This window comes from Trachurus japonicus, chromosome 6, assembly GCF_045865225.1.
Source record: "Trachurus japonicus isolate A0001 chromosome 6, Traja_1.0".
NCBI classification, from domain to species: Eukaryota; Metazoa; Chordata; class Actinopteri; order Carangiformes; family Carangidae; genus Trachurus; species Trachurus japonicus.
Genome location: NC_140912.1, coordinates 23,377,967 through 23,392,318, shown reverse-complemented (window position 1 = coordinate 23,392,318; position 14,352 = coordinate 23,377,967). Strand labels below are relative to the sequence as shown.

Sequence of the window (14,352 nt, the reverse complement as noted above, 5' to 3'; positions counted from 1 at the left end):
TAAAGGTTATTGATTTTTGCCTTTCTCTCTTCCTTATCTGCATTCTTCAACATGGCCTATTCTGTCTGGGAAAAGGAAGAGTTCCCTTTGCTGCCAGCTGAATATCTGAGTTTATTTGCGCATCATTTTCAGTCAAACAGTGTGTGCTTTTCCATGTGATGTGTGTTCACCTCCAGAGTCAGATCTGATATCACCTCTGGGGGGCGTACAAGTCAGAAATAGCAGGACTATGTACCAAAAAACCCCTGATGTGATGGTAAATGTGAGTGAGCAAAAAGTAAATCAGGCGTGAAGCATTTCAAAAACTTGTCCTCCTGCTCTCTCTCTCTCTCTCTCTCTGTCTCACTGTGTCTTCTTGTCTGCAATCCTCTGAGTGAGCTGAGGGGCTCGGCACTAACAGCTGTGTAAAATATGCAAATATCTTCCACATCTATGAAGGCTTCATACAGTATAGTGTACTGTACAATAGCATATGTGTGTGTGTGTGTGTGTGTGTGTTGCATGTGCATGTCCTATAGTTGAATATTCAAATTTCAGTTCAATTTAATATAGCATCAAATCTCAAAACACTTTTCATATAGACCAGGTCTATATCATTTACAGAGACCGAACATTACTCCATGCGTAAATATCTGGTGTGAAACCATCATTGTGAGGACATTTTGGTATTGTGAAGACATTTAAACATTATGGGGACATTCTAGTATTGTGAGGACATTTTGGTTTTGTGAAGACATTTAAACATTATGGGGACATTCTGGTATTGTGAGGACATTTTGGTTTTGTGAAGACATTTAAACATTATGGGGACATTCTGGTATTGTGAGGACATTTTGGTTTTGTGAAGACATTTAAACATTATGGGGACATTTTGGTATTGTGAGGACATTTTGGTTTTGTGAAGACATTTAAACATTATGGAGACATTCTGGTATTGTGAGGACATTTTGGTTTTGTGAAGACATTTAAACATTATGGGGACATTTTGGTATTGTGAGGACATTTGAATATAGCAAGGACATTTTGGCAGCATGAGGACAATTTTGTGTTGTGAGGCCAGTCTTCACAATTTCAAGCAGGTGTTTGAGGTTCAGACTAGGTTTTAAGCTTAAGGGTAGAATTATCTTTAGGTTTAGCTTTAGGTTACCTTCAGGGTTAAGATATTTGTGATAGCTGAGGTTGGGGGTGAGGGGCTTGGGAATGCATTATAATGTCAATGACCGTCCACACAGCAGACAAGATAAAGTGTGTATGTTGAGCGTGCTGCAGTGTGATATGTTAACCCACTGGGTATGAAAATGGGAGTAGGAGAAGGATGTGTATGTGATACAGAAGGGGGGGAGGGGGGTGAATCAGTCTAGCGTTACCATGGGAACTGGGAAATACCAGTTACCCACATGCAGGCCCTCATCTCACACCTCTATTCGTTCTTGACTTTTCATCTTCCCACACCTCCTCTCCATTATGTCTTTTCTTCAGGAACTCCTTCTCCACTTCTCCTCATTGCCCCAGTTCTTGGTTTTGACATCTAAAAAGCTCCACACCTCTTCCTCCCTACTTCTTTTTCTTCTCCTCCTACAATCTCCCTATATGACTATACATCTCTCCTACTCATTCTCCCTTTTACTTCATCATCAATGTCTCTCTCTCTCCATCCTTGCTGTTCCTCCCCCTGCTCGCACTGAGCTCAATGATTCTCTTATTTATTCAAATAAAACACAAAAAAAAGAAAGAACCCCTTCATTAATTCAGGAATGATTTGCATATCTCTCCTTTGGCTGCAATAATAGATGACTACAGTATGGCTTACAGTGTGCTGACCTGCTGACTGCAGCAGAGGAAAGAGGAGCAGAAATACTTTACAGTAAGAGGTAGCACCTACACCAGCAGTTGTCATCTAATTTCTTATCTTTTTGGTTGTTGCTGTTTGTTTACAGTTTTTTTTAATGATTATCTAACGTGAAGTGATGTGATTTTACATTTTGCTTGATTACAAGACAGATGGAAGAATTGAATGTATTATGGTCAGTTCCTATTTCATGGTGAATAGTAGAAAAAAAGACTAACAAAGAATAAAGAAGAATTAACATCATCATACAGTCCAGATGTAACCAAATAGAAGAGATTAAGCCATTAAAAGCTGCATTAGTCTTTTGTTTTTTCCTGTTGTCATTGTTGGTCAAAACTGTGATCCATATAGCCTATCTCTATTACACATCATAATTTGATTGCTCATACAAAAAACATCAAGAAGTGCAGCTTTAACTTCAGTGGTGTTAGCTTGGCTGCTTCCTGTGTGGGTTTCCTGTTGGTGTTCCTTGCTCAGTCTAAATCAATCTAGGTTAATAAAGTTTTTGACATTGAGGTCTCAGTATGAGAGCGAATAGCTGGAAATGTAATCAAAGAAAGAAGAAAAGGATGTATTTATAAATACCAGCTTAGAGAAAGGTTATTTACAGCTCTGCCAACAGTCTGACAGACAAGTAATACATGTAGCTGGGAAACCCACACAAAAAAACAGTAACAACTAAACAGATTGCGTGTATTGAACCTCTAATTACAGCTTCACTTTGTGGAACTGGTGTGCGCTTTCCAGATGTTATCGTGTCCATTAAAATTCCATCTCTGAGACTATTGCCGCAATTATAAATGGAGCTGAGTTGCCTGTCGAAATTGGGGTAAATGGCTGCACTGAACACTTTTAGGTTTCATAATGCACTAATGCACTGTGGGACTGCAGATCCACCCATTCGTACTTTGCCTGATAAAACAACAACAAAACTCTTAAGATTCATAGCTATTTATAGATAGCTATTTGTTTACCTGTCCAATGCATTTGCATACAGAATGGAGACATTAAAAAAGCATCAGGAAGTGCATTATCTTTGCTAAAGAAAAATACAAAACACTGCTTTAAAAGCCTCAGAACATACCCAATATTTATCTTGTATACTACAAATTAATCATTCCTAAATATTTTTCACTCTTTGTTCCACTAGAGTGAGTCCTTGAGGTCCAATCGGGTTGCAGTCATAAAGAAGATGAAATTGAAATGACAGCTGCTGCTGATGTCCTAGCAATGTAACACTGGCTGAAATATTTCCAAAGACAAATTCTTCTTTATTGTCAAAACCTTCACTCAATCTTCATCTGTTTCTCGCCGACAAATACAGCATGAGCACATTTTCTTTTCAGCTGTCTGCTTTTCTTTATCCCCACGACACACACACACACACACACACACACTTCACACACACCAGCCTGCTGTGAACTACACTGATGCAACCTGCTTGTAAATCCATTCATCAGGGGTATTGCTGTTCCGTAAGGATCTCTCTTCCATCCCAATGTTGCTGCATAACTCAATCTCTATTCTTTCTCACCATATCACCTTGATTGTTAATATGCACAACACAATAGGCTATTGTATGAAGTGTCATGACCTTCAGGTGGTGGTTTTCATGAGGCATAACAACTAAGATTTTTTGAAAGTGACTGCATACATCGTTACTTATTTCATATCAGTGTCTTCTTTTTCCGGTAATGTATTGCTTCCAACATCACTTAATTCACTCTGCCTCTTGATTTCCCATCTATCTTCAAAATTATTCCTTTTTATCACTGTTTACATCGCTTGATGAAGATGCATCTCAGTGAAACTAGTCTGTATTCACCTCACGTCACATTCACAATCAGCACTGATGATGTTTTGTCTGTGCTTCATGTTTGATTTGGCAGGTGATCGTTTGAAAAGGAAGCAAATACCAAGTGAACCAGGTGTTGGGTAGGAGTAAGGGAAAGGCCTGAAAGCTTGTCCTTTCTTGCAGAAAAACTGCCCCAGACGGGAACGCGTGTCAGCTGTTTTGCATGAATTTACCTCAAAAACAACTCTGTCTCGAGGTAACAAACCTACTGCTATGACTATAGGGATTCTGGCAATGGGCCAATTTGCCAAAATGTTGAACAATCCCTTTAAGCATTATGCTGATGCCGAGGAATTGACAGACCTCTACCATGCATCAAAATATACATCCTTGCATCTCTCTGCAACACTAGTTGTCAATACAAAGGTTTCCGCATCTTACGTCTTCATGAAAGAATCAAATTTTAGCAATCTGATGTTGATGTTATTTAAAAAGCCATAGCATACCTTGAAGTTCAGACAGACTACCTTCTGGTCAGTGCCAAATGTTTGTCTCTCATAATGTAGCCAAAGGTGAGGATGTCTCTATTTAACTGACATTAGACTAAAAAAAAAGTACATTACAGTACAGAGTGCAAGGACATCTAATTATTTTAGTGGCTGCACGAAGATTAAGAATAAAGCGTAGTTCAGTTAGAGATAAGACGATGAATTTAACCATTGAAACGAGAAACTTGCACAGTATAGATTTGGCTGAAAGGGGCTCCGTTTCATCTGCATTTACTGCAGTGAGAACAAACTCCAGATATCTCTGAACATTTACTTTCTGTCTCTCTGGATATCTATTGCCTCAATGCCCAACCCTCTCTATCTCTCTCTCCCTTTCTCTCCCTCTCCCTCTCTTTTGTCTCTCTTGTTCACGGTACTGTACTTATAGTGACATGGTGATTCACGTTCACTGAGCCCTGCATCTCAGTGAAATAATGCTGTGCTGACTCCAAGAGACCAGGACAGATTGCAACAGAAAATATGCAGACACTGTGCTCTATGCTGCTTAGGCATGTGTGTGTGTGTGTATACAAGTGTGTTTAAAGGGTTTTGCGTCATTTGCTTTTTGCTTTAATTTCCTCTGCCCCTCTGTTGCTTTTACCATAAAACATCTACATTGCTTACTTATATTATGTGCAATGGGTGGCCTGATGTTTTGTTTCATTATATGTTTACTTTGGAAAATGAAAACAGATTAAGGAGGGCTTTCAGTGTGGTTAGGTGAGTTTTCTGGTGGATAAAAGTCTGGTCAATGAAGTCAATTAGGGAGAAAGGGGAGGCAATAAAGGCTTAGTCAAAATATATGGAGAGAGAGGACCACACACACACACACACACACACACACACACACACACACACACACACACACACCCATACAGGAACAGCTACAGTGAGCAAGCTGACAGTTTTGCAGGCTAAGTGGGCTAAATTGTGTTGCGGCAGAGACAAGGGGAGGAAAACCAACAGAAAAAGAAAGAAAGAAAGAGACAGAGAGGGAGGGAGAAAGAGAGAGAGAGAGAGAGGCGGTGTGGGTTGTGGCTGATTAATACACGTAGGAGGGGTTATTGAATTTACAGAGAAAATCTCCAGAGCCGAAGAACACAAACAGCCACCGGGGGATTGGAGCCATTCAGGGAACAAAGTGCCACCATTCATACATCAAGACCAGAGACAGTGAAAAGATCCAGATCTCATAAGTCTTCAGACATGGTTGACTTTGGTGGGTATTATATGAACCGACTGCATGGTTCTGTGATAGCTTAATAGTGTATGAGCTTTCCATGCAGTGGGAACAAGTGCTGAGTGAAACATTTACACATCGTCATTCTAATAACTTCAGAGATGCTTCATTATCATTGTAACACAGCACTATAGTATTGGAAAATTCACTCGCTGACATCTTTATTACTGTAAACAAATAGGATCAGTGTTGAAAAGAAGAGGCTTTCTGTGGTATTAGAAAAAAATAGGGCTGGTGTTGGTCTACATTTTTCTTCTTGTCAGTTTCCCTGTGGCCAAATCGTTCCCACTGAAGACATTAATCTTCAACAATAGCTAAGAAATATAAAGTTTCATTAAGGCCCAGTAGTTGCAGCTGGGGACTGTACAGGAGTAAATAGATGTGGATTCACACACGTTTTGTGCAGCAGTGCGTGTTAACGGCAGCTGGATGGTGTGTGTTGGCCTGAGTCAAAATAAACTATGTTCTTTGTAATGAAGTCACCCTGTGCAGTGGTGTGTCTCATTAATGTGTTTTTAATAGTTTTTGGATGAATGGAGCTCTATGGGACAGAAGAATGCAATACATCAGACTGTGGAGGTAACGTGGCATGTCTTAAAGGCACATTGCACAATATCGACTGGTAAATCACCTCTTCAAAAATGTTTGCAGGTAAGCAGCAGCACAAATGAAACAGAGGAGCTCTGAGAAAAGAATAACACTAAAGGCATACCAAAGCTACAGTTTGATTGACAGTTTAACAATTTTACTGTTAAAGGAATAGTTAATCAAAAAATGAAATTCAGGCAGATCCAGGCAAATTCAATACAGGACTGTTTAGGCTGTAAAAATGTCCTAAATGACGTTGTTTCAAGTAAACTGGACTATATCCCTTCAGGACACTTGGATTGCAGCGGACGGGCAGCATGGTGGAAGATTACAAGTTTTTTGTGTAGTTTTATGGACTGTTTGTGTCGGGCGCTATTGACTCTCATATAAGGATTTCGTTGGACTACGAACTGGCCTCCCGGGTCTCCAGATGAACTCTGAGGAATAAAAACCTACTCCGGAGTATTTATCAGCATGAGGGTGAGTCAATAATGACTGAATTTCATTTTTGGTGAACTATTCCTTTAAAAAAAACGAAGAAATAAACTGATTTCTTAAATATTGGCTGCAGGGTGCACCAAATACAATAACACACAGTGTGCTATTTAGTGTGGAATTGGGACACATTTGGGGCAATTGGAACAGTTTTGGACAAAGAGGCAAAGGACAAACACTTGCAGCTTAATTTACTGTGTTTGACCAACCAACCATTTTTGACTAAAATGGGACAGCAGCTGAAAGGTTTTTTGAGTAATGCTGTCTTCATTTTGACAAACACATAATGTGGGCTTGATAAATGCTAGAGTCTCTAGACATCACAGTCAGTTTCACAGTGGCACTGGGAGATTGAAAGACTCACATAATCCTGTCACGCTTTCTTATTTAGGAACGTTGTGCTACTTCTTCCAAGATTATTCAAACTCTCACAAAAAAGTGGTGTCTTGTTAACAGAGTGAGAAAGTGTCTGCCAAGGGTCAAAACCTGGCACCTTGTACCTGGAGAAAGCAAGAACACTTCAGCATGGATGGTGATTTTACCAACAGAGTGCAGAGCAGCCAGGACTGAAACATGAGCACTGTGGTAAATTCTGCTGAATAACCCTTCACTGTTCTCCCCAACATTAGGTAGGCTACAGTACTCCTCCACCGGGGGCCGACCCGTCGCTTGTGTGCCTTTTTCAGTCTGAATAATTCAGTCACTGTGTCATAAATAGCAGGTATAAATACTGAAAAAGCTTCTTCTTTCTGTTCTTTGATATTGAAATTTCAATGTGGAAGACTCATTCTTTTGTATATTTTCCATCCCTGCTTTGGACTCAAAAACACGGGGCACCTCCTAGGGGTTACCCCACTGTAGCTATTTTTAATCGATCATTTCTAAAATAAAATTACTATGAGAATGGCTCATATAATCCAACAGCAATTGGACAGCCAAGTTTGGCTATCACTGCATAGTCATCATTAGCATCTTACAAAGAGCTACAGCCATTGTTGTGTTTACAATAATATAATAGCTAATCCCTCTCAACAGCGCTGATTTGACCAGGTAGCCCAGAAACTGCAGAGACTCTGTGTTGGAAAGTGACAAGAAGACCCTCCAATTGTGGGATGGGGTTAGCCTTGTTAGCATGCTAACCTCAGTAGAAAAAAGTAGAGACGACTCTTGGTGAGTAAAGGACAAAGTTAGATCTAAACTTGTAACATTTCGTATTGAGATAAACAGTTGTTTATGTTGACTAGTGACTTTCAGCTAACCATCTTTCTTTACTCTGTTAACATTTCCATCCTTGCTGAAATATGACAAATTATAAACATTGTGCATCCAATCTCCAACATCTGGACAATGAGCTTTTACCATCAGACATTCATCGTTCATTCACTCATCCACATCACTCCTGAACAAACAAATAAATCATCATGATCATACCACCTCTCAGTGTTGGGAATAAGATTGTTCTTATATTTTACATGGTAAGTGCAAAATTACTTCCTGTATTACAGCACATCAGTTGCTGTTTTGTTGACCCCTTGTTCACTGAATATTACGTAGGCTATATGCCCCGTCTTGGTTGTTGCTACTGTACTATGCAGCTTCACTTTTAGCCAATGACACATTCTCTTTGAGACAGTAAAGTTGTCATATATCATGGGGTAATTCTTTAAAAATAGTAATTTAACATCTTGAATGAATGCCCTCTGCTGAAAGAAATGTATGTGTGCAGGTGAAACACATTATAGCTGCCAGGTGGGACCTATTTCACACTTCGTATCCACCTCATCTGAGTCAGCAGTGGTGGTATGAGAGAATTATAGTTAATTCAGAGAACAGGCCAATCTGAGTGGGAGATGCATGTGAGTCCGTGACCCGTTCATACGGATATATCCATATTTATAACCTTGTGATTTATTTTTCATAAGGGCCTTCACAGCATCGTAAATGCCCCTCTGTGAACTTCACTTTCTCCTTTTCACCTCTAGACTGTCTGTTCCATTTATCTACATCTTATTTAAGCACACATTATAAATCTAAGCCATATGCCGAAGCTCTGAGTCATCGAATCACTAAGCGTGGATTTTGCTTTACATCTTTACTGATACGATCGTTTTTGCTTTAACTTTTCTTCCTCTCGTCTCTTCTTTATGTGCATCTTGTAATTATTTTTAATTGCCAGCTTGTCACCTCTCTGCTGTTTTCCCACACATCCCTTTTAATAATCTGTTGTAGTTTTTTAATTGGCCTGTTCTGCTAATGACTGTGGAAAGTGGTGAGAATCTCCTCTGTTTGGTTCTTGGCAAGTTATCTTGTAGGCCTAGTGTTAGAGAAAGTGTGCCTGAATATTTGGCTAAAATGTGAGCCACCCCCAGGATTAGTTAAGCGCCGTAGATATGTCTCTATAAATGGCAGCATTATTCAGCTTTTGAATGGATTACCATGAATTGTGTGTCTTGAATTTTTTCTCTATAAAAAATCACATCATCTAATCCTTTATCATTAACTTAAATACAATTAATTAGGTAATACGTTTTTATTCACAGACCACAGGAGTTCTGACTTAATTTCTTTCGGCTTATTTAGCGTGAGCCTCCATGACCATACAGACTTTCATCCCTTTCCCAATTATCATCCGTATGGCAGCATAGTCTAAATGACTGCACTTTTCAGTTGTTACTCTGCCGTAGTAAAGGTTAAATACATTGGGGAAACTAAATGACTTGGTTAGGTTTGTGGAAAGTAAGCACTGATGAAATAATATAGTCTATATGCCAACAATGAGTACCCGGAAATGTTGAGTACCCCAAAGTTTTATGTTAGAAATAGATAGTATGGGTCCCCAGTATTCAGAAACTGCCGGATGCTAACTTATATATATTGGACAATTAGCATAATTGGCATAATTAGCATAAATTAGCATACTTGCCTATATGGGCAATATTTCAACAAAATTGACTTGGCTGATCTCGGCAATATTGGAGTGATTTTAGTGGTTTTAGTGGTGGATTGATGGATTGATGATGCTGAATCCATTTCTGACATTTTCAAAATTCAAAATGGCTGTCTAAACCGGAAGTGACCAGATTTTGAAATCCATCAAAATCGGCCCACTGGCGGTTAAAATCTGGTCACTTCCGGTTTAGACAGCCATTTTGAATTTTGAAAATGTCAGAAATGGATTCAGCATCATCAATAACCCCTAAAACCACTCCAATATTGCCCAGATCAGCCGAGTCAATTTTGTTGAAAAATTGCCCATAGGCCTATAGGCAATTATGCTAATGTATGCTAATTATGTCAGTTATGCTAATTGCCCAATATATATAAGTTAGCATCCGGCAGTTTCTGAATACTGGGGACCCATACTATATATTTCTAACATAAAACTTTGGGGTACTCAACATTTCCGGGTTCACAATGGGGCCCTATGGGCTGGCAAGTAGACTAATAATAAATAAGTACTTTGTTAAGGTTAGATTAGTTGTCATGGTCACAATAAAACACACACCGTGGTTGTTGTTGTTGTGTTAAAGCCAGCGTTTTGTCACCACTCATCCCCCATGCTCATAACAACAGCACCTTCCTCCCCCCTTTGTTCCCATCATAATTACCTTGGAGGACACTGCCACCTTGATGTAAACATGCTGTTGTTGAAAAGATCGCTACTGTCTCACACAATCACCAGCGTTGATCACTTGCGTAACAACAAAACCAAACTACTGCTCAAAATTCCCTTGCACCTATGCAAGAAAGTCTGTCCAAGTTAGCAGACCAATTTGAACAGACAGTATTGTGTATAGACTCACAAGGCTGCTTGCATGGCGTAACCATCAAGTATCTGTATGAGGCTTTATGTGCATGTGAGCCGTCTATAATGTCCAGGTTTGCTGTTCAACATCATTAAATTAAAATGATGTTTTTTTGGAAGGTCAAATCAAAAAAGTAAAAGAGATGCTGCTTTGTAAGATGGAAAATAGTAAGCACGGCCACAAGCTCTATACCTGCTACTTAATTATGGATTCATATATCTTAAAAAAGGGAGAAAGCATGACAGATTTGTATTGCTGGCTGTTGCATTAAGCTATTAGAAACACTGCTTCCAAAAACCGAGCAATACTTGGCCTCTGTGGCCTTTTCTCTTTCTCATTCACTTTCCTTATTTCTCCCATCTCTTCCTTATTACTCTGCAATGTGCCCTTTCAACCCATATCCTTCTTTACATTTTGTATTCTCCACACTTCTTCTGTTCTTATTGCTTCTCTTTTTTCGACGCGGCTCCAAAGACGGATAAGATATATGATATGGGATTGATTTCCTCACTTCAAATAACAAATGAACTTCAAAAAGAAATCACGGTGAGCCAACCACTCACTCACTGCTGCACTTGTGTCCACTACAACAACCAAAAATGGAGGCGCTATAATCTACTGTAGCTTCACAACAAGCAGCTTCAATGTATGTATGTATTTCTCATAGAGTATATGATCTTAAGATAATCCCTGGTATGGCGATACAGTATGACTCGCAGGAGCGTCTTTGTACAGAGAGGAGGAATGATTGCTTTGACAGCGGAAGAAGATACAGGGTAATCAGGTTTGAATCCTTCTCCTGGTGGAGAATGGAAGGTCAGGTGGGATGGGCTGAGCCTGCTGTGGGAGGCAGGGTGAAATTACGTGTTGAAGAGGATCATGACCTTGTTAAAAGAAATCTCTGTTTAGAGGAAGAATAGGGGGGCGTCAAGGAACAAAAGGGTCAAAGGGTGACGGTATATATGTAGGATAAGAGGATGAGATGAAGGCAGCGATGAGAGGAGGTGATAGATGGATGGTGGAGGACCTAAGGGAACACACTTTGTCTCTATTTGAGTTTAGAAGCGAATGACCAGATTTATTAACCTTTTTTTTCCCACGCAGTTTCAGGAGCCTTCTGTGCATACAGATGTGCAATTTATTCATCAAATAGGCACAGCAGCAGCCTCCAAGAGCAGGTTGTGTGTAATCAGTGAAGTGTGTCTCTGCTTAAAGGACGATGCAAATAACTGAAGGAAATATGATACGTCTCTAGTTTCACTGGATTTATTAAGGCGTGTGCAGTATTTTATGGCCTTAAGAAGCAGATGCAGACTTGTGCTGGTGTTGTGTTTTGAAAGAAAGTTGCGGCAGGATAGAAAGAGTAAAAAAAAATAACATAGTTAAGCAAAAATATCAGCGACAACAGACAAAACAGTGAGTGCATCTCATGAAAAATGCACTGGGAAGCCGCTTTGAATTGAAGCAGCAGTACCGGTACTCTACAGAAAAAAAACCCTGTTGGAATTAAAGGAAAAAGAAAGAAGTGCCTGATAATAATGGACGTGGCACGCAACCATTTTACAACAGATATTTATAGTCCGACATTTATATAAACCGACATGTTGTGTTTTTGTGCTTTTAAAACTTGAACCCAACATTCACTGGGTTGCACGGGGATTGCACTGCTTTGAGAGGACTCAGACATTTATGTTGTGAAAGATGCTATTTTTATACACAACCTTTCCTTTTGATGTGAATACAGTTGACTGCATTGAACAGTCAAAAGGATGTTTCCCTCGGATGAATTTGATTTGTGGGTTAAGAGATTTCCAGTTAAAACATCATTATTTTTTAATTCCTTATGTGCTTTGCAGGAAGGTCCCATCTCTGACCTCTGAACCTTTGTGCCCTGCTGTCCTGCTGTCCTGCAGAGTGGACAGTCCCATCTGCTGATTGCTAAATTAGTAACTCAGCTGCTATATTTAGGCCTAATCTAAATGAACAGAGGTCTTGTGGGCTCACTTGTCTCTGACTCCCGGATATTTATTTCAATTTTAAAACTATATACAGCCCTAATAACAACAATAATTCAAGCTGTATCACTTGGGGCAGTTTATCAGACTTTGCACAGATTCCTCTGGAACAACAAAAGGCTTTATTTATACAGCCTCTTCACATTTGCTACTCCTGATGACCTGTAAACACACCAATGTGTATAGGATGTGGAGTTCTCTCTAAATTATTAATAACAACCGGTACAATTTTTACAAGATTTTTTCTCATGAACGTCAACTTTCTTTGTTCCTTATTTATTCATAAATATTTTATGTTGTATAGAATTTATTCCATTTTGAACCAGTTTTCATATTCCAGGGCTTTTTAGAGGCAATGACAAAGTTTCAATTCTGTTCAAAACGGTTGTGCTGTGAAAATGTGTCTGAAGCCGAGTGTTTGATCACTGACAGCTACTTCTTTATTTGCCTTGCATTGTGTATTTTAGGTGAATGTTTTAATTCAAGACTAAATTCATTAATCTCACAGGTTTCTATAATTTCCACGCTGTCCACTGTTTGTCCGTTTAAGTGCTCTGTCGTACATGTTTAGGTGAGTTTCTTTGAGATCCCATCTTGAAACTTCTCCCTCTCAGTGCATATGAACAGTCTTTTAAAATAATCTCTGCGTCTGTGCCCATGACAACTGGACAATTACATTGTGACTTGTCGGCCGGTAATGAAAAGCCGTAAGTAGCTTGAGTGCTTGGAGTTAAAGTGCACAAGGTGATTATTACCCCCTGGTCTCCTGCAGACAAAGCAGAGTAGGTTTACAACTCTATTTGTGGCATAGACCTGGAGCCAGCTGTTCATATGCTTACATGTTAAATCAAAGACACTGAATAGTGAAGCAGCATAAAGATGATGCTGATACTACTCCATACACGACATTTGACATTTGCTAAAGCAATCCCTGCAGGTGGCCTCGGTGTGTTTGTGCTTTGTTCCACAGTGATTGAAATTTCTTAAGAAAACCATGGGTGTGCACAACTTTAAAAACCAATGTGAACTGCTGTATCTCTCTCTGTGTGTGTGCAGACATTTAAAGGTGAATCTATAGTTTAGTGGATCAGGCTGCTGTTGTAGTGATTTTTCATGTCAAAAGAAACCATGTGGGATGGATTTTTTCCAGGATCTACTGGTCACGTGCTCTGGTGAAAATGTGCTGTAACTTTATACTGGTGCCAGTGATATCCCTCAGACTGTTTCTTAGACAAGAATCAATGAACTCAACTCCAGCATCAACACCACTCTCCTGCAAGAAGCAGACACACCTGAGACTTCAGGACTTCAGGAGGCTTTCCTAATCTGACATACTGTAGGGCTTCATGAAAAATGTCTGTGACTACAATGAATTGATGTTTCTCTGACGTATTGATTGCTTCCCTATCTCTGCAAACTTTCAGACCTGTAAGATAATGTTTGACCTCTGTCTTATCTCTTCTCCACAGCAGACGTGCAGCTGCTCAAGTGGTTTCTCTTTAATTTTGCCCATCTCTGCCCATTATTTGTCAGTTTAAGTGCTCTTTGGTGAGTTTGTTTGAGATCCATTTTAAAGGCAAATCACAAGTTGAAACTTCTCCCTCTCAGTGCATGTGAACAAGTTCTTAAAATAATCTCTGCGTCTGTGCCCATGACAACCGGACAATTACATCAGGACTCTCACTACTTGCCGGCAGGTAATGGAAAGCCATAAGTAGCTTGACTCATTTAAGTAAAAGTGCTGAAGGTTATAATTATTACCCTGGTCTCCTGCAGACACAGAAGTAGAGGACCTAGTTTGTATCTGTTTGTGGTGTATACCTGGGGCCAGATTGTGAAATGCTGCATGCATAAAACATGCATACATCATACAGCACACACAGACAAGTGTTTATGAAGCAAAAAACACGTTGCAACAACCAGTGATGATTTTAGGTGGAAAGTGAAAAGGGAATTTAAATAATAAAACATGTTTAGCTTGTCATTGTTATTAACGACACAAATATCTAAACAATT

General features: G+C 39.5%; 1 protein-coding gene across 2 annotated transcripts in view; it reads right to left on the bottom strand.

The window, feature by feature from the left end:
* The window catches only part of necab2 (N-terminal EF-hand calcium binding protein 2), a 105,454-nt gene that overhangs the window by 16,847 nt on the left and 74,255 nt on the right, over positions 1-14,352 (bottom strand). The gene's annotated exons all lie outside the window — the stretch shown is intronic.